Source organism: Puma concolor, chromosome A2 (assembly GCF_028749965.1).
Source record: "Puma concolor isolate L17-30 chromosome A2, mPumCon1.1.hap2, whole genome shotgun sequence".
Taxonomy (NCBI): Eukaryota; Metazoa; Chordata; class Mammalia; order Carnivora; family Felidae; genus Puma; species Puma concolor.
Genome location: NC_141668.1, coordinates 110,229,926 through 110,256,009, shown reverse-complemented (window position 1 = coordinate 110,256,009; position 26,084 = coordinate 110,229,926). Strand labels below are relative to the sequence as shown.

Genomic DNA, 26,084 nt, shown 5'->3' with positions numbered 1-26,084 from the left:
CGGAGTCGCCGGAGCCAAGCGCAGACGAGAGGCCCACGGAAGAGGGTAGGAAGGGCGGCGAGGCGGTGCGCGCTCCACGGACTGGCGGGAGGGAGCCGGGGCGGAGGGGCGGCTCGCCGGCCAAGCAGAGCCCCCGAGTCTGGCTTGCAAAAAGCGGAGGGGCCTGACGGACTGTGTTCCGACAGCAAGCGCGACTTAGCGTCTGGGAGGTCATAAGTTAACAGCTCTGCTCAGAAAGCGGGAAGGCTGGAGGACAAAGGGAAGGAGAGCTGCTGAGCCCCCGGACGACAGAGCTCAGTTTGGTGGGGAACAAAGGCGCTCGCCAGCGCCATCTCCCCCGCCCATCCCCCAGCCAAAATCCCAAAGAGAACCAGTTCCTGCCAGGGAACTTGCTTGCTCCGCGCAAACACCCAACTCTGCGCTTCTGCGGAGCCAAACCTCCGGCAGCGGATCTGACTCCCTCCTGCTGCCACAGGGCCCCTCCTGAAGTGGATCACCTAAGGAGAAGCAAGCTAAGCCTGCCCCTCCTGCCCCTGTGCACCTTGCCTACCCACCCCAGCTAAGACACCAGATCCCCAGCATCACAAGCCTGGCAGTGTGCAAGTAGCCCAGACGGGCCACCCCACCCCACAGTGAATCCCGCCCCTAGGAGAGGGGAAGAGAAGGCACACACCAGTCTGACTGTGGCCCCAGCGGTGGGCCGGGGGCAGACATCAGGTCTGACTGCGGCTCCGCCCACCAACTCCAGTTATACACCACAGCACAGGGGAAGTGCCCTGCAGGTCCTCACCACGCCAGGGACTATCCAAAATGACCAAGCGGAAGAATTCCCCTCAGAAGAATCTCCAGGAAATAACAACAGCTAATGAGCTGATCAAAAAGGATTTAAATAATATAACAGAAAGTGAATTTAGAATAATAGTCATAAAATTAATCGCTGGGCTTGAAAACAGTATAGCTGACAGCAGAGAATCTCTTGCTACAGAGATCAAGGGACTAAGGAACAGTCACGAGGAGCTGAAAAACGCTTTAAACGAAATGCAAAACAAAATGGAAACCACCACGGCTCGGATTGAAGAGGCAGAGGAGAGAATAGGTGAACTAGAAGATAAAGTTATGGAAAAAGAGGAAGCTGAGAAAAAGAGAGATAAAAAAATCCAGGAGTATGAGGGGAAAATTAGAGAACTAAGTGATACATTAAAAAGAAATAATATACGCATAATTGGTATCCCAGAGGAGGAAGAGAGAGGGAAAGGTGCTGAAGGGGTACTTGAAGAAATAATAGCTGAGAACTTCCCTGAACTGGGGAAGGAAAAAGGCAATGAAATCCAAGAGGCACAGAGAACTCCCTTCAGACGTAACTTGAATCGATCTTCTGCATGACATATCATAGTGAAACTGGCAAAATACAAGGATAAAGGGAAAATCCTGAAAGCAGCAAGGGGTAAACGTGCCCTCACATATAAAGGGAGACCTATAAGACTCGTGACTGATCTCTCTTTTGAAACTTGGCAGGCCAGAAAGAATTGGCACGAGATTTTCAATGTGCTAGACAGAAAAAATATGCAGCTGAGAATCCTTTATCCAGCAAGTCTGTCATTTAGAATAGAAGGAGAGATAAAGGTCTTCCCAAACAAACAAAAACTGAAGGAATTTGTCACCACTAAACCAGCCCTACAAGAGATCCTAAGGGGGACCCTGTGAGACAAAGTACCAGAGACATCACTACAAGCATAAAACATACAGACATCACAATGACTCTAAACCCATATCTTTCTATAATAACACTGAATGTAAACGGATTAAATGCGCCAAAGACAGAGGGTATGAGAAGGGATAAAAAAACAAGACCCATCTATTTGCTGTCTACAAGAGACTCATTTTAGACCTGAGGACACCTGTAGATTGAGAGTGAGGGGATGGAGAACTATTTATCATGCTACTGGAAGCCAAAAGAAAGCTGGAGTAGCCATACTTATATCAGAGAAACTAGACTTTAAATTAAAGACTGTAACAAGAGATGAAGAAGGACATTATATAATAGTGACAGGGTCTATCCATCAGGAAGAGCTAACAATTATAAATGTCTATGCGCCGAATACCGGGGCCCAAATATATAAAACAATTACTCATAAACATAAGCAACCTTATTGATAAGAATGTGGTAATTGCAGGGGACTTTAACACCCCACTTACAGAAATGGATAGATCATCTAGACACACGGTCAATAAAGAAACAAGGGCCCTGAATGACACATTGGATCAGATGGACTTGACGGATATATTTAGAACTCTGCATCCCAAAGCAACAGAATATACTTTCTTCTCGAGTGCACATGGAACATTCTCCAAGATAGATCATATACTGGGTCACAAAACAGCCCTTCATAAGTTTACAAGAATTGAAATCATACCATGCATACTTTCAGACCACAATGCTATGAAGCTTGAAATCAACCACAGAAAAAAGTCTGGAAAACCTCCAAAAGCATGGAGGTTAAAGAACACCCTACTAACGAATGAGTGGGTCAACCAGGCAATTCGAGAAGAAATTAAAAAATATATGGAAACAAACGAAAATGAAAATACAACAATCCAAACGCTTTGGGACGCAGCGAAGGCAGTCCTGAGAGGAAAATACATTGCAATCCAGGCCTATCTCAAGAAACAAGAAAAATCCCAAATACAAAATCTAACAGCACACCTAAAGGAAATAGAAGCAGAACAGCAAAGGCAGCCTAAACCCAGCAGAAGAAGAGAAATAATAAAGATCAGAGCAGAAATAAACAATATAGAATCTAAAAAAACTGTAGAGCAGATCAACGAAACCAAGAGTTGGTTTTTGAAAAAATAAACAAAATTGACAAACCTGTAACCAGGCTTCTCAAAAAGAAAAGGGAGATGACCCAAATAGATAAAATCATGAATGAAAATGGAATTATTACAACCAATCCCTCAGAGATACAAACAATTATCAGGGAATACTATGAAAAATTATATGCCAACAAATTGGACAACCTGGAAGAAAGGGACAAATTCCTGAACACCCACACTCTTCCAAAACTCAATCAGGAGGAAATAGAAAGCTTGAACAGACCCATAACCAGCAAAGAAATTGAATCGGTTATCAAAAATCTCCCAACAAATAAGAGTCCAGGACCAGATGGCTTCCCAGGGGAGTTCTACCAGACGTTTAAAGCAGAGATAATACCTATCCTTCTCAAGCTATTCCAAGAAATAGAAAGGGAAGGAAAACTTCCAGACTCATTCTACGAAGCCAGTATTACTTTGATTCCTAAACCAGACAGAGACCCAGTAAAAAAAGAGAACTACAGGCCAATATCCCTGATGAATATGGATGCAAAACTTCTCAATAAGATACTAGCAAATCGAATTCAACGGCATATAAAAAGAATGATTCACCATGATCAAGTGGGATTCATTCCTGGGATGCAGGGCTGGTTCAACATTCGCAAATCAATCAACGTGATACAGCACATTAACAAAAAAAAAGAGAAAAACCATATGATCCTGTCAATCGGTGCAGAAAAGGCCTTTGACAAAATCCAGCACCCTTTCTTAATAAAAACCCTTGAGAAAGTCGGGATAGAAGGAACATACTTAAACATCATCAAAGCCATTTATGAAAAGCCCACAGCTATCATCATCCTCAACGGGGAAAAAATGAGAGCTTTTTCCCTGAGATCAGGAACACGACAGGGATGCCCACTCTCACCGCTGTTGTTTAACATAGTGTTGGAAGTTCTAGCATCAGCAATCAGACAACAAAAGGAAATCAAAGGCATCAAAATTGGCAAAGATGAAGTCAAGCTTTCGCTTTTTGCAGATGACATGATATTATACATGGAAAATCCGATAGACTCCACCAAAAGTCTGCTAGAACTGATACATGAATTCAGCAAAGTTGCCAGGATACAAAATCAATGTACAGAAATCAGTTGCATTCTTATACACTAACAATGAAGCAACAGAAAGACGAATAAAGAAACTGATCCCATTCACAATTGCACCAAGAAGCATAAAATACCTAGGAATAAATCTAACCAAAGATGTAAAGGATCTGTATGCTGAAAACTATAGAAAGCTTATGAAGGTAATTGAAGAAGATTTAAAGAAATGGAAAGACATTCCCTGCTCATGGATTGGAAGACTAAATATTGTCAAAATGTCAATACTACCCAAAGCTATCTACACATTCAATGCAGTCCCAATCCAAATTGCACCAGCATTCTTCTCGAAGCTAGAAGAAGCAATCCTAAAATTCATATGGAACCACAAAAGGCCCCGAATAGCCAAAGTAATTTTGAAGAAGAAGACCAAAGCAGGAGGCATCACAATCCCAGACTTTAGCCTCTACTACAAAGCTGTCATCATCAAGACAGCATGGTATTGGCACAGAAACAGACACATAGACCAATGGAATAGAATCGAAACCCCAGAACTAGACCCACAAACGTATGGCCAACTCATCTTTGACAAAGCAGGAAAGAACATCCAATGGAAAAAAGACAGTCTCTTTAACAAATGGTGCTGGGAGAACTGGACAGCAACATGCAGAAGGTTGAAACTAGACCACTTCCTGACACCATTCACAAAAATAAACTCAAAATGGATAAAGGACCTGAATGTGAGACAGGAAACCATCAAAACCTTAGAGGAGAAAGCAGGAAAAGACCTCTCTGACCTCAGCCATAGCAATCTCTTACTCGACACATCCCCAAAGGCAAGGGAATTAAAAGCAAAAATGAATTACTGGGACCTTATGAAGATAAAAAGCTTCTGCACAGCAAAGGAAACAACCAACAAAACTAAAAGGCAACCAACGGAATGGGAAAAGATATTTGCAAATGACATATCGGACAAAGGGCTAGTATCCAAAATCTATAAAGAGCTCACCAAACTCCACACCCGAAAAGCAAATAACCCAGTGAAGAAATGGGCAGAAAACATGAATAGACACTTCTCTAAAGAAGACATCCGGATGGCCAAGAGGCACATGAAAAGATGTTCAGCGTCGCTCCTTATCAGGGAAATACAAATCAAAACCACACTCAGGTATCACCTCACGCCAGTCAGAGTGGCCAAAATGAACAAATCAGGAGACTATAGATGCTGGCGAGGATGTGGAGAAACGGGAACCCTCTTGCACTGTTGGTGGGAATGCAAATTGGTGCAGCCGCTCTGGAAAGCAGTGTGGAGGTTCCTCAGAAAATTAAAAATAGACCTACCCTATGACCCAGCAATAGCACTGCTAGGAATTTATCCAAGGGACACAGGAGTACTGATGCATAGGGGCACTTGTACCCCAGTGTTCATAGCAGCACTCTCAACAGTAGCCAAATTATGGAAAGAGCCTAAATGTCCATCAACTGATGAATGGATAAAGAAATTGTGGTTTATATACACAATGGAATACTACGTGGCAATGAGAAAAAATGAAATATGGCCTTTTGTAGCAACGTGGATGGAACTGGAGAGTGTGATGCTAAGTGAAATAAGCCATACAGAGAAAGACAGATACCATATGGTTTCACTCTTATGTGGATCCTGAGAAACTTAACAGGAACCCATGGGGGAGGGGAAGGAAAAAAAAAAAAAAAGAGGTTAGAGTGGGAGAGAGCCAAAGCATAAGAGACTGTTGAGAACTGAGAACAAACTAAGGGTTGATGGGGGGTGGGAGGGAGGAGAGGGTGGGTGATGGGTATTGAGGAGGGCACCTTTTGGGATGAGCACTGGGTGTTGTATGGAAACCAATTTGACAATAAATTTCATATACATAAAAAAAAAAAGGATAATATAGTTCTTATCCTTTCTTTTATTAATGTGATAGATCACATTGATTGACTTGCAAATATTGAACTGCTCTTGCAGTCCAAGAATATATCCCACTTGATCATGATGAATGACTCTTTCAATGGATTGTTGGATTCAGTTTGCTAGTATTTTATTGAGAATTTTTTTTATCCATGTTCATCAAGTATATTGGCCTGTAGTTCTCTTTTTTAGTGCTTTGTCTGGTTTTGTTAACAGAGTGATACTGGCCTTGTAGAATGAATTTGGAAGTTTTCTTTCTTTTATTTTTTGGAATAGTTCAAAAAGAATATATATTAACTCTTCTTTAAATGTTTGGTAGAATTCCCCCATGAAGCCATATGGCCCTGAACTTTGGTTTCTTAGGAGATTTTGGATTACTGATTCAATTTCTTTGCTGGGTATCAGTATGTTCAAGTATTCTATTTCTTGCTGTTTCAGTTTTGGTAGTTTTTATGTTTCTAGAAATTTAGCCATTTTTTCCAGTCTGTCCATTTTGCTGGCATATACTTTCTCATGATATTATCTAATAATTGTTTGTATTTCTGTGGTGTTAATTGTTATTTCCCCTCTCCCATTTGTGATTTTATTTATTTGGGTCCTTTCTCTTTTCTTTTTGATAAGTCTGGTGATGAGTCTATAAATTTTATTAATTTTTTCTAAGAAGCAGCTCCCGGTTTCATTGATCTGTTCTATTATTATGATTATTGTGATTATTATTTCAGTTTCTGTATCATTTATTTGTGCTGTAATCTTTATTATTTCCTTTATTCTGTTGGCATTAGGCTTCATTTGTTGTTCTCTTTCTAGTTCCTTCAAGTGTAAGTTTAGGTGGTTAGGTTGTTTCTTTGAGATTTTTCTTCCTTCTTGAGGTAGGCCTCTATTGCTATATACTCCCCTCTTATGACTACTTTTGCTGCATCCCAAAGGTTTTGGAATGTCATGTTTTCATTTTCATTTGTTTCCTTGTATTTGTGAATTTCCTCTTTGATTTTCTGGTTAGCCCATTCATTGTTTAGTAGTATGTTGTTTAACCTCCATGTATTTGTGGTGTTTCCAAACTTTCTTTAGTTGACTTCAAGTCTCATAGCATTGTGATCAGAAGATATGCATGGTATAATCTCAATCTTTGTGTACTTGTTGAGGCCTGATTTGTGATGTAGTATGTCATCTATTCTGGAGAATGACTTGTGTGCCTCTGAAAAGAGTGTGTATTCTGCCGCTTTAGAATGAAATATTTCTAATGTATCTGTTAAGTCCATCCGGTTCAGTGTGTCATTCAAAGCCTTTCCTTGTTGATTTTCTGCTTAGATGATCTGTCCATTGCTACCAGTGGGGAGTTATAGTTCCCTTTTATTATTTTATTATTAACAATGAATTCCTTTATGTTTGTTATAATTTGTTTTATATATTTGAGTGCTCCCATGTTGGGACATAAATGTTTACTTACAATTGTTAGATATTCTTGTTGTATAGACCCCTTTATTATGATACAGTGCTCTTCTTAATCTCTTACCACACCCTTTGGTTTCAAATCTAGTTTGTCTGATATAAGTTTTGCTACCCTGGCTTTCTTTTGATGTTCATTAGCATGATAGATGTTTTCTATCCTCTCACTTTGAATTTGCAGGTGTCATGTCTAAAATGAGTTGGTTATCAGCATCATATAGATGGGTCTTATTTATTTATTCCTTCTGACACCCTATGTCTTTTGATTGGAGCATTCAGTCCATTTACATTCAGAGTAATTATTGATAGATATGTATTCAGTGCCATTTTATTATTTGCTTTCTCATTGTTTCTGGAGATTTTCTCTGTTCCTTTCTAGTTTTGTCACTTTTGGTCTTTCCTGTCCACTCAGAGAGTCCCCTTTAATATTTCTTGCAGAGTTGCTTTAGTGGTCACAAACTCCTTTAGTTTTTGTTTGCCTGGGAAATTCTTTATCACTCTTTCTATTCTGAATGATAGCCTTTCTGGATAGAGTATTCTTAGCTGCATATTTCTCCCTTAGCATACTGAATATATTAGGCCACTCCCTTGTGGCTTGCCAAGTTTCTGTTGAGAGATCTGCAGCTAGCCTGGTGAGCCTCCCTTTGTAAGTTAAGGACTTCTTTTGTCTTGCTACTTTTAGAATTTTTCCTTTATTGTTATATTTTACAAATTTAATTATAATATGTCTTGGTGTTGCCTGCTTTTGTTGATTTTGATGTTGATGGAATTTCTCTGTGCCTCCTGTCTCACAGGAGTTTTCAGCTATGATTTCCTCTAATAAATATTCTGCTCCCTTTTCTCTCTTCTTCTTCTGGGGCTTCTATGATACAAATATTATTACATTAGATGGAGTCAAATGTGATGGAGATCTCTAAGTCTATTCTTGTGAACCATAATTCTTCTCTCTCTCTTTTTTTCAGCTTCATTATTTTCCATTATTTTATTTTCTATATTTCTTATTCATTCCTTTGCTTCTCCCATCCTTGTGGGCATTACATTCAGTTAGTTTTGAATCTCAGTTATTGCATTTTTCATTTCTGATTGTTTTTTAACTCTTTTATTTCTGCACTAGGGGCCTCCCTGAAGTCTTCCCTGCTCTTCTCAAGCCCAGAAAGTATACTTATGATTGTTGCTTTAAATTCTCCATCAGGCATATTACTTATACCTGTTTTGGTTAGATCTCTGGCCATGACCTTATCTTGTTCTTTCTTTTGGGATGAATTCCTTTGTCCTGGCATTTTGTCCAAGTCGCTGTCTTCTTCTGTGTTTTAGAAAAGGCTGTTTTATTTCCTGCTCCTGAGAGTAATGGTTTTATGAAGAAGAGGTCATATAGTGCCCAGGGCCTAGTGCTTCAGGGAGTGTCTCTCATGTGTGCTGCATGAGCTCTACTGCTATGTTTTGGCTGCTCTATCCTTCAGGCCAGTTGTCTTTAGAAGCTCTTGCCTGCAGTGGACAGGGTTTGGTCCTTGGCCAGTGTGGCGAGGTTTTACTAGGTGTGCTCTTGTCTGCTTGTTACATGAGACCAGATGCTACTTCCACTAGAACTGAAGCCTTGCAGAACTCTCTGGCCTGGAGGTGTGGTTATGAATGTGGGTTTCTGCTGGTCTCCTGGGGAAGAGACCTGCCTGTGCTGGTCCTTAGGCACACTTGCTTGAGAAAAGTTCTGCCAGTATTGGCAGAACTTGTGGTGGCAGGACTTGGTGAAGGTGCAGAACAACAGGTATTCAGGTTCATGGCTGGTGGGAATGCAAAATGTTACTGCTGCTTTGCAAGATTTTAAGCAGTTTTGTTTTTTGTTTTTTTTTTTTTTGTTTGTTTGTTTTGTTTTGTTTTTTGTTTTTACCAAACTAAATGATCTCACCATATGATCTAGTAATCGTGTTTCTTGGAATTTACCCAAAGAAGTTGAAAAGTAATGTCCATATAAAAATCTGCATATCCACGTTTTACAGCAGCTTTTTTTCATAATTACCAAAGCTTGGAATCAACCAAGATTTTTTTTTAGTAGGTGAATGGATAAACAGTGGTATATCCATACAAAGGAATAGTATTCAGCAATAAAAAGAAAAGCTATCAAGCCGTGAAAAGAGATGGAAGAAGCTTCAATGCATATTGCTAAGTGAAAATTGCCATCTTCAAAGGCTACATCTTGCATGATTCCAACAATATGAAGTTCAAGAAAAGGTAAAACTATAGAGATAGTAAAAAGATCAGTGGTTGCCAGAGGTTGGGGGAGGGAGAGATTAATAAGTGGAGCACAGGGGGCCCTCTAGAGCAGTAAATCTACTGTAAGTGTGGATATGTGTCATTACACATTGGTCTGAAACTGTGTAATGTACAAAACAAGTGAACTCTAAAGTAAATTATGGACTTTAGTTAATAATAATGTATTAATACTGATTCATTAACTGTAACAAATGTTTTATACTTATGTAAGATGTTAATAATAGGTTAAACTAGGCAGAGAGATGAGGGGTTTTTTGAAGCCTCTGTACTTCTGCTTAATTTTTTCTGTAAACCAAAAATCAATTAAAAAAAGCTTATTAATTTAAAAATTTTGCTAGACTTGCACACAAAACTTTGCACCCAAATATAGCCATATCAGGAGTATTTCTAATAGCCAAAAAGTGGAAATAATGCAAACGTCCATTAATTGATGAATGGATAAATAAGATATGATATATACATACTATGGAATAATATGCAGCCATAAAAAGAAATGAAGTGCTGATATATGCTACAATGTGGATGAACCTTGAAAACATGCTATAAAAGAAGCTAGTTACAAAAAACTAAATATTGTATGATTCCACCTGTATGGAATGTACAAAAGAGGTAAATCTGTAGAGACAGACAGTATATTAGTGGTTGTCTAGAATTGGGGAAAATGGGGAGTGAGTGACTACTGATAAGTTTCATTTTCTTTTGGAGGAGGAAGGGAATAAAAATGTGGTAAAATTGACTGTGGAAATAGATGCACAACACAATTTAAATTGTACATTTAAAATTGTATGGAAAGTAAATTGTATCTCAATGAAGTTATTATTTTCAAAAAACTTTTTAATATTTATTTATTTTTTGAGAGAAAGAGAGGCAAGTGTGAGAAGAGGAGGGAAAGAGAGAGAGGGAGATACAGAATCCAAAGCAGGCTCCAGGCTCAGCTGTCAGCACAGAGCCCTATGTGGGGCTCAAGCTCACAAACTGTGAGATCATAACCTGAGCTGAAGTTGGATGGTCAACTGGCTCAGTCAGCTTCAGGCATCCCATGAAGGTATTATTTAAAAACTATGATTCCTGTATTCAAGAAAATCCACGGACAACATATACAATTTTAGCAAAATTATCTTTGAAAAGCAACCAAAGGAAAATTCTAGAATTAAAAAAGGAAGAGCTGAAATTAAGTACTCAGTTGATTGATTTAATATTACATTAGCCAAACATAAGAAAAGATTAATACACTCAATTAAAAAGATAACCAGACTAAAATTTGGAGGAAAAATTATATAAAATAGAGAACTAAGCATATAAGACATATGGAGTATGTATAAAGTACTTTGACTTATCACTCCCAAGTTATAGGGGTAGGAAAAGGACATGCAACCTACTTGAATCACAGGGACTTCACCAAAGGAAAAATTAGGCTCTGGTGCCAGAAGTGGAAGGAATCAATTACAAAGAAAAAAAAAAAATCAATGGTAAACTGCAATCTAGATATACTAGTAAATACATTAGGCTCCCTGGGATTGTAACCTTGTGCAAACAATAAGAGAATGATGTGACACATGATATAGGGAACTTGACATTGTTAAAGAAAAATGTCTGGGCAAGAAAGACTTTATTTAATGTTTTGGAGTCCATATATAAATGATACCACGTAGCATTTGTCTTTCTTTATCTGGCTTATTTCGCCTAACATAACGCCCTCCAGTTGCATCCATGTTGTTGAAAATGATAGGATTTCCTGCTCTTCTCAGGTTGAATAATATTCCATTATATACCTATATATTGCATTTTCTTTATCTTTTCATCTATCCATGGACACCCAGGTTGTTTTCATACTTTGGCTATTGTGAATAATGTTGCAATGAACGTGGGAGTGCAGATAACTCTTCAAATAGTGATTATGTTTCCTTTGAATATGCAGGTGACCCTTGAACAATATAGCAGTTAGGGGACACCAATGCCTTGTTCAGTCAAAAATCTGCATATAACTTTCAACTCCACCAAAACTCAACTGTTACTAGCCTACTGTTGACTGGAAGCCTTACTGATAACATAAACAGTCAATCAACACATACTTTTTAGGTTATATGTATTATATACAGTATTTTTACAATAAAGTAGGCTAGAGAAAAGAAAATGTTAAGAAAATAGCAAGAAAGAGAAAACACACTTATAATGCTGTACTATAAAATATCCACATATAAGTAGACCTGCACAGTTCAAACCTGTGGTTTTCAAGGGTCGACTGTATAGCCAGAAGTGGGAGGAAGACTTTATGACACAAATGGACCATGCATAAAAGATGTTGTAGGAATGAAAAACTCTGGACACCTAGAAAGAAGGACTATGGAGTGTTTGAAAGGACCATTGTTCAAGGTTATATATAGTTTAAATTATGACATTTCAGTAAGCCTGTGTATGAAGACTTGCTTATTTTTCTGGATTTGAATAGACTGCAAAGGAGTCTTGCTGAGTTTTTGATCAACACCAAAAAAAGAAATATTTTTTTCTCTTATTATGAAACTAGAGGAAAAGGAAGCCTTATAAGCATCATGAAGGCCCAGTAGAATTTTCCCTGATGATAGTGCTAATTCAGGAAAAGGGTCTAAGGCCATAGAACAATTTTGAAAGCAAAATAAGGCTGCCAAGGCTTCACCCAGTGTATGAGATTAAGTTTTAATGGCATATCATGAAGTGGCTATGACACGGCTGGCAGAGTTGGTATGTTGTTGAAAATGGCCCTCGAGGGGCGCCTGGGTGGCGCAGTCGGTTAAGCGTCCGACTTCAGCCAGGTCACGATCTCGCGGTCCGTGAGTTCGAGCCCCGCGTCAGGCTCTGGGCTGATGGCTCGGAGCCTGGAGCCTGTTTCCGATTCTGTGTCTCCCTCTCTCTCTGCCCCTCCCCCGTTCATGCTCTGTCTCTCTCTGTCCCAAAAATAAATAAACGTGGGGGAAAAAAAAAAAAAAAGAAAAGAAAATGGCTCTCGAAGGAATTGGACAGTGGACATAGAACAACAAAAAGGTAAATCCAAAGAGCAAAAGAACAAAATTAATAAACAGAAAAGCCAAAATAAGGAAGAAAATCTGTAACCTTGACAAATAAAAGCAAAATCTTGTTCTTTAAAAAGACCATTAAAGTAAGCAGTATTTGAAAAGTATGACAGATGTGCTTAGCCATAAAGCAGAAAGATTTTTTTTAATTACAAAGAATACCACGTTAACTCTATACCAACACATTTGAAAATCTAGACAAGGTGGATGAGTACTGAATAAATTATATGTAGTCAATATTGACTTACATGTTGAGCAGAAAATACAAATAGTTTTATGAAATTAAAAATCATAATTAAAGATCTACAACTTAGAGAAACATTGGTTGCTTTCCAATTCTTTTAAAAAGCTAGAGACCCCTAATACAGACATCAGACATGGAAAATATATCAAAAAAATGCAGAGGTTGCCAGAGTACTTTTCTTTTAAGCTCTTAGGTTCTAATTAATATTAGGGTGCATGGGTGGCTCAGCTGGTCGAGCATCTGACTCTTGATCTCAGCTCAGATTGCAATCTCATGGTTTGTAAGATTGAGCCCCACTTCAGGCTCTGCTCAGGGAGTATGGAGCCTGCATGGGATTCTCTCTCTCCCTCTTTCTCTGCCCTTCCCCTGCTCGTGTGTACTCTCTCTCTGTCTCAAAAGAAATAAATAGACCTTAAAAAAACAATTACTATCAGCAAATGGATTCCAGCAACATGTTGAAAAAATATGTCATTATGACCAAGTATGATTTTTCACCATAAAGCAGATTTGTAAAAGTAAAGTAATAGTTGGAATGAGGAAAGGAATGTCTATATCCAATATCAAAATATACTCCCACATTTCAGTAGTTTTAAAAATCTAATAAGCTGCAACAATACATCAATATAGCATTGAATCAGAAGAGGAACTCATGTATACATGGGAAATAAAATATAGAAGAAATAAATTTTAGGCTGTCCTCATTTGTGGAACTGCTGAAATGATCATGTAAGTGTATCTGTTTGAAGTGATCTTAATGATCAATGAGAAAAATATGATTGTTCCATTACCTTAAACATTTTCTGACAAAACATGAGAAACTCTCTTCCTGGGGTGCCTGGGTGGCCCAGTTGGTTAAGTGTCTGACTTTGGCTCAGGTCATGATCTCTCAGTTCCTGGGTTCAAGCCTGGCATCAGGCTCTGTGCTTATAGCTCTGAGCCTGGATCTGCTTCAGATTCTGTGTTTCCCTTTCTCTCTGCTCCTCCACTACTCATTCTCTCTCTCTCTCTCTCTCTCTCTCTCTCTCTCTCTCTCAAAAATAAATAAACATTAAAAAATTTTTTCAAAAAAACCAGAAACTCTCTTTCTGTTGGTTATAAAGTTACAGATAAATTTAAAAAATAGTAAACCTTATATTTAGTGAATATACTGTAATTAAAACATTATATATACTTGGAATTAACATAGTTTATTTCATTGTAAAAACCTCATGATACTTCCAGTTTCCAGTGCAGCATTTAAGGAGCTTAGAAGTCACAACTCCATCCTAATAGGTAAAAACCTGAACAAACTAAAAAATCAACAATTCTTCTTAGATTCATTACAAGAGTGAGATCACAGGGCCGATCACTGTCCACAAAATTGGAGAAGCAAATAGGCAGATATGGAGAATGACAACTTACTGGAGTAGAAACTCCAAGACCAGAAATCTATATAGAAACCAGTACAGAGGTAGGAAACACTGAACTGTAATTGGTGAATTGGTAGAGGCTCACTGTAAACAAAAAAAGCTAGGAGTTAAAAACTCCAGGGAAGCTCCCATACTTTTGTGAGTTTCTGTCTTGGAGCTCTACCAGATTGTCATTTTGAAGATCAGAGAAAAATCCCCTTAGGGGTTCTGGCAGGGGGAGGGGGAAAGGCACAATTTTGAAATACACCAGAGCATTCCATCATTCTTAAGGTCTCTCCTCAAGACCAGCTCTTTTGCCAGAGGCCTAACTTCTTGGGGTTTTGTCAAAGTCTACCTGACCTGGAGAAAGGGAAGTACCTAACTCCAGCCCTATTTAGCCATTCTGTCCATGCCAACAGGTGGGGGTAAAACAGAGAGACACTTGGGAATCACACACATAGCTGAGGGGCACAGGCTCACTACAAGACTGAAATCTAATTGTAGGACTCCAGAAATCTTCTTCTCTCCCACACTATAACATCACATCACTAAAGGCTTATTTTCTGCAGTTAATTTCATCCAGTGCATTAGGTCTGGATTTTTAAAGGACAGAAAATGGAATCATATAAAATGCTTCATTAACACCACTAATGGCAGAAAAAGAGTGGCAGACAAAAATAGGTATAGAGAACAAGGGCAACAAATACAAAACAGTAACAAATATGGTAGATATTAATCCAGCTATATTAATAAGCACCTTAAATTATTTTAAAAAAATTTTAATGTTTACTTAGTTTTGAGAGAGAGACAGCACGTGAGTAGGGGAGGGGCAGAGAAAGAGGGAAACAGAATCCAATGCAGGCTCCAGACTCTGAGCTGTAGTACAGAGCCCAACACGGGGCTCAAAGCCACAAAGCATGAGATCATGACCTGAGCCCAAGTTGGTCCTTTAACCACCTGAGCCACCCAGGTGCCCCATCAATAATCACTTTAAATGCCCATGGTCTAAATATACCAATTAAAAGAGGGAGATTGTCAGAAGGGATCAAAAAACAAGATCCAGTCATAAGAAGTCTACTTTACATATAAAGACACATATAGATTAAATGTAAATGGATGGAGAAAAATATACCATGCTAAAACTAATCAAAACGAACAAAATATACCATGCTAAGACTAATCAAAACAAACATCTCTTTCTTTGGGCGAAAGAGATGAATCTATTATTATAACTGGAGATCTCTACATCCATTCATCATAAATGGACAGGTCCAGCAGGCAGAAAATCAGTAAGAACATAGCTGAATTCAACAACACCTTAAACCAAATGTATGTAACATCTACAGATTACTTCATTTAACAATAGCAGAATACACATGTCTTAAGCTCATGTGGAAATTGCACCAAGACAGGCCTCATTCTGGGCCCTAAAACATACCATGACAAATTTAAAACAACAGAAATCGTAGTGTAGCAGGATTCTCACACAGAGAGTGACACCGAGGTTTTTCCTTTCAGGAAGCAACTTTATTCATGCTGGCACTGGCTCAATTGGGTTCATACCCAAAGAACTGAGTCCTGAAGGCCACGTGGCATAGTTTTTTTATACATTTTTTTCTACTTCTTTGTCTCACAAACATGAGGTCTGATTAGGTGGTCTCATGTTACAGAGTCATGAGGGATGTCATGTATACATATAGGAAGGTTGCCTTCCTTTATCAGGAGATCCTATCAGAATAATATCTGTTCCTAGACCACACTGAAACTAAACTAGGAATCAAGACCAACAGATAGCTAGAAAATCCCCAAATACTTAAGAGATTAAACAACAAACTTCTAAATAATACATAGCCAAAAAAAAAAATCTCAAGGGAAAGTTTTATAAATATTTTGAACAACATGAAAATGAGAACACATCAAAACTTGCGGGATGCAGCAAAACCAGTGTATGGGGGAAATTTATAGCATTGAATGCGTGATTAGAAAATAAGAAAGATCTCGAAATCAATCACCTAAGCTTCTACCCTAGGAAACTAGGAAAAGAAGATCAAGTACATTTCAAAGTAAGCAGAAGAAAAGAACAGTAAAGATTAGAGCAAAAAGAAAAGAAACTGAAAAGAGGATATTGACAAATTGATAAAACCAAAATCTGATTCTTTGAAAAGATAAACAAAATAAAAAAGCTCCAGGTTAATGAGAGAGAAGACACATCATTAGTATCAGAAATGGAGGAAAGGAAGGGCGCCTGGGTGGCTCAGCTGGTTAAGTGTCTGACTTCAGATCTGGTCATGATCTCACAGTTTGTGAGTTCAAGCTCCGTGTCCAGCTCTGTGCTGACTGCTTAGAGCCTGGAACCTACTTTAGCTTCTGTGTCTCCCTCTCTCTCTGCTCCTCCCCTGCTCATGCTCTGTCTCTCTCTGAAAAATAAAGGAACATTAAAAATAATTAAAAAATGGAGGAAAAGATATCAATACATATCCCATGAACCTTAAAAAGATAATAAAGGAACACTATGAGCCACTCTGTGCCCACACAATTGAGAACCTGGATGAAACAGACTAATTCCTTGAATAACGCAATCTGAAAACTCACACAATGAGAAATAGACAATCTAAATAAAACTATATTTATTTTTTAAATGGAATCAACAATAACTTTCAAAAAAAAAAAAAAAAAAGAACATGAGGCCCAGATGTGTTCACTGATTAACTCTACCATTTAAGGGAGAAATTATACCAATTCTCCACAATATCTAACAGAGAATAAAAGCAGAGGGAATACTTCCTAACTCATTCTATGAGGCCAGCATTACCTTAACATCATATTGAATGGTGAAAAACTAAAATCTTTTCTGCTAAGATTAGGAACAAGGCAAGGAGGTTTCCTCTCAACACTCCCTTTTGACATTATACTGGAAATTCTACTAATGCAATGAGATAAGAAAAGGAAATAAACTGTATCTAGATTGAAAAGGAGAAAATAAAATTCTTTGTTTTTGCACATGGCACGGCCATCCACGTAAAAAAAAAAAAAATGAGAAAAATATCGGAAAACTGCTGAAACCAATAAATGATTATAGCAAGGTTGCTCCTTCCACACCTTCCACACCTGTGAGAAAGGCCAGACTCCAGAACACAGACAACACCAAATGATGGCTACCAACAAGTATATGGAGCAACACACTCTGAGTATGAGTTTGTGAGTGAGTGCAAAATGGTACAGCCACTTTGGAAAATAGTTTGGTAGTTTTACACAGAAACTAAACATGGGGCACTGAGGTGGCTCAGCCGGTTAAGCATCCGACTTCAGTTCAGGTCACGATATCACGGTTTGTGAGTTTAAGCCCTGCATGAGGCTCTGAGCTGTGAGCCCATAGCCTGGAGCCTGCTTCGGATTCTGTGTCTTCCTCTTTCCCTGCCCCTCCCCTGTTCATGCTCTGTCTCTCCCTGTTGCTCTCTCAAAAATAAACATTAAAATAATAATAATAATAACATACTATTAAATAAAATGAATAAACAAACAGAAAACAGAATCAGATCCATAAATACAGAGAACAACTGGTGGTTGCCAGAGGAAAAGATGGTGGGTAGATGGACAAAATGGGTGACGGCGAATAGGACATACAGGCTTCTAGCTATGAGATGCATCAAGTTAAGGAAATGAAAGGCACAGAATAGGGAATATAGTCAATGATTTTGTAATACTGTTGCATGGTGACAAATGGTAGCCACACTTATGGTGAACACAGCATAACCTGTAGGGCTGTTGAACCACTATGTTGTATACTTGAAACCAACGTAACATTGTGTGTCAACTATACTCAAACAAGAAAAGTAAAAAGAAAACAAAAAACTCAACACACTCTTGCCATACGACCTAGCAATTTGCTCTCCTTGATCTTTACCCAAAGGAGTTGAAAAGTGAAGTCCACATAAAAACCTGTCTGAGGATGTATATAGCAGATTTAATTGCCAGCACAGTGGGTGAATGGATGAATATCTGTGGTACATTCAGACACCGGAATACTGTTCAGTGTTAAAATAAAATGAGCTATCAAGCCATGAAAAAACACGAAAGAAACTTAAGTGCATATTGCTAGGTGAAAGAGGCCCATCTGAAAGACTCCATGTATGATTCCAACTCTATGACACACTGGAATAGGCAAAAATACGGAGCATTCCAGGGATTAGGGTCAAGGAAGGGACGAATGTGCAGAGCAAAGGGAATTTTTAGGGCAGTGAAACTACTCTATATGTTACTACAGAGGTAGATATATGTCATTATATATTTGTCCAGACCCATAGAATACTGGACGCTAAGAACGAATGCTAAGGTGACTGTCATCTTGGAGTCATAATGTTTCAATGTAGGTTCATCGATTGTAACAAATATGCCACTCCGTTGTGGGAAGTTGCTCATAGGGAGGCTGTGTCTATTCAGGGATGGAAGGTATACATGAACTCCCTACTTTCTGCTCAATTTTGCTGTGAACCTAAAACTGCTCTAAAAAATCAAGTCTATTTTAAAGGAGCAAAGACTTCCTCAGACTAGTCTGCACAGTGATTGCCCTCCTCTTGTTGCATAGCTTACCATAGAGAGCAGGAATCCCTTCCATGCTTTTGCAAATATTCCCACTCCATTTTGAGTTTGTTACCAGCTTCTGACATTTTATCCTTTGTGCCTTCATTGTGGGGAAATATATCTGAGAGTTCCTCGAATGTGAACCTTTTGGCTGATGTCATTTACTCTCCTTGTTGCCCCTCACCCCTGCTTGCGATTATCCAGTTTTGTGAACTGTGATATGGACATTCACTAGGACGACAAGGAAGCAGCCAACAATACGTTTTGCTGTCTCTGTGTGAACTGAATGCCATGCATGGTGACCCAGCACTGACAGATCGAGACAGAAGTGACCACTGATCATGACACACATCTGTGATCTGCATAGTGATTTGAGTGCTGAAGGACTGGCTGTGAAGTTTGTACTTTTTCAGATTTTCTAACTGTTAATATATGGTGTTGTTCCAGGACTGGGATTCTTTAACTAAATCATGGTATCTGAAATTCATGCATAGGTGTCCTGTGCAGAGCAAGGACTGCCTGTATAGCATGCATTTGATGGTAGTTTATTGTAAGAAAATATGTACAAGAATGTAAGGTAGGATGAGGAGTACTATTCTTGCCACGATGAACTCTTTCCCTAAGCAGAACACAAAAGTGAGAGATCATAAAGAAAAAGACCGCAGATTTGACTTTGTAAAAGTTAAAAAAAATTCTACATGGCCAAAGATAATCTAAACAGAGTTAAAAGACAAGTGACTAATTAGGAAATATAATATGAGCATCTGACCAAGAATTTGGCCAGCCATTCCTTTCTCCACAACAGTATAAAGATGGGGAAATTTCAAGGAGTCAAACTTCATGGATCAACCAATAGCTGAGAGGTTAAACTCAATTTCTCATGGTGCAGACTTGATTTTATGGAATGCAAAGAACTTTCCAACAGAAAAGGCAGAGTATTTCCAGTCTAATTGAGGTCCTGTGCAATGCACTTAGAGAATCATTGAGTAACTGTGTGTTAGATGAATTTATTATCTGTTCTATAAGAAAAGAACAATTAACAGAATGGCTGTTTCTCCCCAGGGCAGAATTCCACTATTGTCTCTGCACCACTGAGCCTTGAGAAACATCGAAACCCACAGTCTCTAGCAAATCACTCTAAAACAATCAAGAGGGGAAGAAATGAAAAAGCTAATGAACTTGCCAATTACCCTTATAGCCCTGACTCCTGAAAATAAGGATGATGAGAAATAGATGCCCAGGTATGGGGACCTTATAGGGCATACAGATTCAAATGCAGCAGAGAGGAAAGAAAGCCTCTGATAACCTATGGAGGTTGATTTATTCATAGTCTCAATGGGGAAATGTTGACTAAGAAATGAGAGGCTACAGGCAGGAGCAGCTCCTGAAATTGTGCCTGAATACCTCAAATATTCCTGAGGAATCCCGCGGACAACTGTGTCAGAGTGCAGCTGACAAATGGAGTATAGTAAGCACAGACATCATGCCCTTGTCAGCCAGCATACGGAGAGCATTACTGATCCTCAGCAAATCATTACTGATTCTCAAAAAAATGTACTGTGACTGGGTCTAAAACCTGACTGGAATTTTCCATAGGTGTGTGATATTGGAGACCGGTTTGCAGCTGCACTTGCCAAATCACCTTTGCAAAGCACAGTAGGTCACGGCCAGAGGAGCAAAGGCTGCTCTGCTCTTTCTCAAGCAGAGAAGGGTTTTCTAAGCGCCAAGTTCTCTCCCACAAAGGACGGGGATTGCCAATTATGGGTTAGTGATGAGTACAAGCATCTGTGATCCCTCAGCTAATTTCCATCTTGAAGCTGGGGTATAAGGTCTCAAGTGCTAGGTGATTAGTCACAATCCCTTTGAACAGGTGCTTAATCAGGACTGGATAGGATGCATTCAGGTTGGACATCTGGCATCTGGTACTAGCTCTTTGTCCTCTAGGATGGCTTCAGACAAATCCCTCACACTTTTTGTTTTGCATCTATAGTATCTGTTATTGTTGTTTTGTTATTTAAATATATTAAGTAGTGATAACACTACTTGGTGGCATATTCAATTTTAAAAAACTCCATTGTCATGGGGTGCCTGGGTGGCTCAGTTGGTTGTGCGTCCGACTTCACCTCAGGTCATGATCTCACCATCCGTGAGTTCAAGCCCCGCATCAGACTCTGTGCTGACAGCTCAGAGCCAGGAGACTGCCTCGGATTCTGTGTCTCCCTCTCTCTCTGGCCCTCTCCTGTTCATGCTCCGTCTCTCTCTGTCTCAAAAAAAAATAAACATTAAAAATAAATAAAAAACCCTTCTTTACCAAGTGCAAACCAAACAGTAAATGCTCTCTCTTAGGAAGACTGAATAGCAGATTTCTGAGCTCTTTTATTCTGGGAAATGTTCATAAATACACCAGGAGAACAAAGTGAGAAAAAGGAGACTGTACCTAGCCTTTTATCTAATGCAGTGTGACTCAACCGAGGATACGCAGTGGCTAAAAACAGGGTAATATTGGCTTGGAGTGTGTCCTATAGTCAGCATGCCAGAATTATTTGTTTGTTTGTTTGTTTGTTTGTTTGTTTGTTTATTTATTTTAATATTTATTTTTGAGAGCAAGAGAGAGACAGAGAGAGAGCATGAGTGGGGGAGGAGCAGAGAGAGAGGGAGACAAGGGAGACACAAATCCAAAGCAGGCTCCAGGCTCTGAGCTGTCAGCAAAGAGCCCAACATGGGGTTCGAATCCTCCAAGTGCAAGATCATGACCTGATCCAAAGTCAGTGGCTTAACTGACTGAACCACCCAGGTGCCCGAGCATGACAGAATTCAAATTGCCACTCTGAAACATCATAAGACCTTGGGACAAATTACTTCTCTAAACTTTTTTCCTGCATCTCAGAAAAATAATACCCTTGCCACAAAGTCCATGTCCGAATCCGCAGAACCTGAGAATGTCACCTTAAAGGGCAAAAGGGATCTTGTAGATGGGATTGTTAAGGATCTTAAGATGGAGATATTATTTCAGATTATCTGATGGGCCCTAAAATAACCCCAAGTGTTCTAAGAGAAAGGCAGAGGGAGATTTTACCACAATTAAAGAGAATGTGTTGATGAAACAGGGATTAGATTAATGTGGTCAAAAGACAAGGAATGGTAGCAGCCACCAGAAGCTGGAAAAGGTAAGGGCATGGAGCTTCTAGAGGGAGCACAGCCTTGCCAACTCCTGATTTCAGCCTGCGAAAAAGGTTTTGGACCTCCGACTTTGAAAACAGTAAGAGAAGAAATGTGTTTTAAGCCACCAAGTTTGTGGTGAATTGTTATGGCAGCCATAGGGAACACATACCTCACAGGAATTGTTACTCCAGATAAAATGTGTGACTGGTAGTTCGTGGGTTCAAGCCCCACATTGAGCTCTGTGCTGACAGCACAGGGTCTGTTTGGGATTCTCTCTCTCACTGTTTGCCCCACCCCACTCTCAGAATAAATAAGCTTTAAAAAATGTGTAACTGGAAATACACTTAGTAATGTGTCTAACACACAGTAGGGATGCTGTAACTGTATGTCTTTCTTGGAAACTGAAGCTTGGTTTGAGGGATCATTGAAACCAGTACAATGGTCACCATTGTTTTACTATGTATTTGTTAACATTTTATTTATTTTTGTGAGACAGAGAGACACAGAGTGCGAGCAGGGGAGGGAAGTGAGGCAGACACAGAATCAGAAGCAGGCTCCAGGCTCCGAGCTGTCAGCACATTGCCCGTGGCAGGGCTCAAACCCACAAACTGTGAGACCATGACCTGAGCTGAAGTTGGACACGTGACCGATTGAGCCACCCAGGAGCCCCGAATGGTCAGCATTTTTGTCCATGTTCATCCTGGTTAAATGCTAGACACCTGCTAGAAAGATCTCTATACTCCCCCACAATCCCCCACTTCTCCTAGTAGAGGGGAAAGATTCCTTCTCCTCACTTAAGTCATATTATTATTTTCCTTTCTACTTTTTTTTATTATTGTTACTCTTCATTCAACCAGTCTTTCCGAACTTTGAACAAAGTCACTTATCAGTGGATTCAGGTGCTATCCTAATTAACCAACAAGCATCTTATTATTTCTAGTCCTCATCACCAGAAATTTCTGAACTTAGCTCCTCCTCAGTTTCTGCTGTCATTCATTTTCTCATTTCTCCCCTCTGCTTTTAGTTCATTCTTGACAACTTAGTCCTTTCCCTAAACACAGTTTTTAATAAGGTAACACAGCAAAGTGGTAAAAGTCTAAATGGCCTTGTTTCAAATGTTGGGTTTTGTCACCTACTTACTGTGTGATGCTGGACAAGCTATTTAACCTCTCTGCTTTCCCCCCAGAAATGGCTATTATGAGTAATACCTACTGCTATTATGAAGATAAGTGAGTTAATATTTGCCAAGTCCTTACCATAGCACTATAGTCACAGTGTAAGCACCACAAATATATTTGCGAGCAAAGATAAATGCAAAGTCTGATCATACACTTTTCTCAACTTTCAGTCATAACTTTGAGATATGTATTTGGTGAAATCAATATAAGCCTTTTCAAGGGACGCACGAGATATTTCTATCCAGAAAAATCGTTGTGAATGATTGTCCATGTGGCTAGTTTGGGTGTTTCACCAGTGTTTCCAAATTTCTATATGACAGCCTGGGTTTAGTCCAGTGAAAAATTAGAAACTTGGGCTTCTGTTTTAAACCCTTTACCTTAAGGCCTCCCACCCTCATCTCTTTGCCCATCAACTTTCATTTGTCCTCCATGCTATGAAAACTACTTCTAAGAAAGTCTCTGATGTTCAGCCTAGCATGGATTTAAAACAAAGGCACTGTTGGGGCACCTGGGTGGCTCAGTCGGTTAAGCATCCGACCTCGGCTCAGGTCATGATCTCGCAGTTCATGGGTTGGAGCCCCGCATCAGGCTCCATGCTGACAGCTCAGAGCCCGGAGCCTGCTCACTCTGTTACTCCTTCTCTCTCTGTTCCTCCCCTGCTCACTCTCTCACTCTCTCTCTCTCTCTCTCTCTCTCTCTCTCTCAAAAATAAATAAAGATTACAAAAAAAAAAAAAAATTAAAACAAAGGCACAGGTATCCCATCATTTAAATTCCAGTTCAGATATTGTAATTCCATTGAGATCTTCCCTGATGCTCTAATCTAAATCAAAATTGCACCTCCTCTCCAGCCCTATCACATCATCCTGTTTCACTTGCGGCGCGAGCCTGTGGAGTTGGCGGCGTCAGCGGCTGCTCCAGGTGGGGGCGGTGTGAGGCAGCGGGAGGCAGATGCCAGCGCGAGGTGGCGCAAGGCGGTGGTGGCGGCGAGGCGGCTGCGTGAGGCAAAGGCTGCTCGAGGCGGGCGTGGCGCGAGGTGTTGGCGGCGTTGGCGGCGTTGGCGGCGCGAGGTGGCGTCGGCGGCGTCGGAGGCTTCAGGGGCGTTGCGAGGCGGGCGGCGCGAGGGAGCCGCGGCGTCGGCGTCGGTGGCGTCTGCGGCGGCGCGAGGCAAGGGCTGCTCGAGGCGAGGGCGGCACGAGGCGGAGACGTTGGCGAGGCGGCCACGTGAGGCGAGGCAGCGGCGCGAGGCGAGGTTGGCGCGAGGCGGCGGCAAGGCAGCTGCGGAGGCGCGGGGCGACGCAGCGGCGCCAGGTGGCGAGGCGGCCACGCTCCGGCCGGGTCCCCACTGCTCCAGGCGGCGCCACGGATGAGGCCGTGGGCGACCTTAAGCAAGCGCCGCCCTGCGTTGCTGAGGCGCCGAATGTCCACTTGGAGGTGCACCAGAGGAGCACGGGTGAGCCTGGGCGTCGCACCCAAGCGGAGCCTGACGGCCCTGGGATGAAGGGGCGTGTGTGCAAGTTATCCTCAGAGCTGGCTTTTGTCGGGCTGTTCGGTCACCCTAGCTGCCCACCACCTGACGTCTCAGGACCCCAGGCGAACCCCCGTGGTCCGCAGTTTTCAGAGGGGTCTGGGTGTGGCTTGTGTGGGGCAGGCGCCCGGGACGGTGGACCCTCCCGGGCCTGCCTGCCACAGAGGGCGAGGCCGAGGGGGAGGCCGGCTGGGGCAGTGTGGGAGGCGGGGCGGAGGCAGGTATGGTCCAGAACCGGTCAGCGTCCTGGAAGCCTTGAAGGCCAGTCGGAAAGTGTCAGAGTTTTCCCACGTGAATCAGAGGCCTCGGGCTTTTGTTAAAATGCAGACTCGAGCTGCAACCCCACGGCTGCGAGAGCTCGCGGCGCGCCCCAGGCCTGTGTGTCCGGGCTGATCTTCCGTTGGGGCAGCCGCGGGTGGCAGGAGCTGTTGCTGTGGCCTCTTGGTGTATGGAGAGCAGGGCTTGGCTTGGGGCTGACCCCCAGGCGAGCCCACGGCTGTGCTCTGAAAGGTCTGACTTTGTAGAAGGCACTTGTTACCATCCTGACCTCTGTGTCTTGTGTCCCCAGCCCTGCCAAAAAAGAACCTACTAAGCTGAGCGTTAGAAAGCTGATCAACAGACATAACATTTTGTTTGGTGACTACATGTGGACCGAGTTTGATGATCCTTTTCTGAGCAGAAACGTGCAGTGTGTGTCTATTGTTGCCACAGAGTTGAAGGTTAAAGACCCACAGGTGACTAATTCATATTGCCAAGAAATCGCTAATTCATAGCCGAATACAAAGTCAGTGTCATGGGGGCACCAGGCTGGCTCATCTAGCAGATCATGCGATCTTGATTTTGGGTTCATGGGTTCAAGCCCCACATCGGGTGTTGAGTTTACTTTAAAATTTTTTTAACAATATTTATTCTTCTAATCCATGAGCACGGAATGTTTTTCCTTTTCTTTATATCTTCCTCAATCTCCTTCATAAGCTTTCTATACTTCTCAGCATACAGATCTTTTACGTGTTTGGTTAGGTTTATTCCTAGGTATTTTATCCTTCTAGGTGCAACTGTGAATGGGATCAGTTTCTTCATTTGTCTTTCTGTTGCCTCGTTATTAGTGTATAAGAATGCAATTGATTTTTATACATTGGTTTTGTATCCTGCGACTTTGCTGAATTCATGTATCAGTTCTAGCAGACTTTTGGTGGAGTCTGTCGGGTTTTCCACGTATAGTATCATGTCATCTGCAAAAAGGGAAAGCTTGACTTCATCTTTGCCGATTTGGATGCCTTTGATTTCCTTTTGGTGTCTGACTGCTGATGCTAGAACTTCCAACACTATGTTAAACAACAGCAGTGAGAGTGGACATCCCTGTCATGTTCCTAATCTCAGGGGGAAAGCTCTCAGTTTTTCCCCACTG

The 26,084-nt window shown here is 40.8% G+C and overlaps 1 long non-coding RNA gene across 1 annotated transcript in view; it reads right to left on the bottom strand.

The window, feature by feature from the left end:
* LOC147583409 (uncharacterized) overlaps window positions 1–24,091 on the bottom strand; it is a 140,985-nt gene extending 116,894 nt beyond the window's left edge. Inside the window, exon 1 of the long non-coding RNA XR_015243099.1 lies at window positions 23,989–24,091. This is a non-coding gene — a long non-coding RNA (uncharacterized LOC147583409). The remainder of the gene's footprint in view (window positions 1–23,988) is intronic.
* Window positions 24,092–26,084: the final 1,993 nt, after the last annotated feature.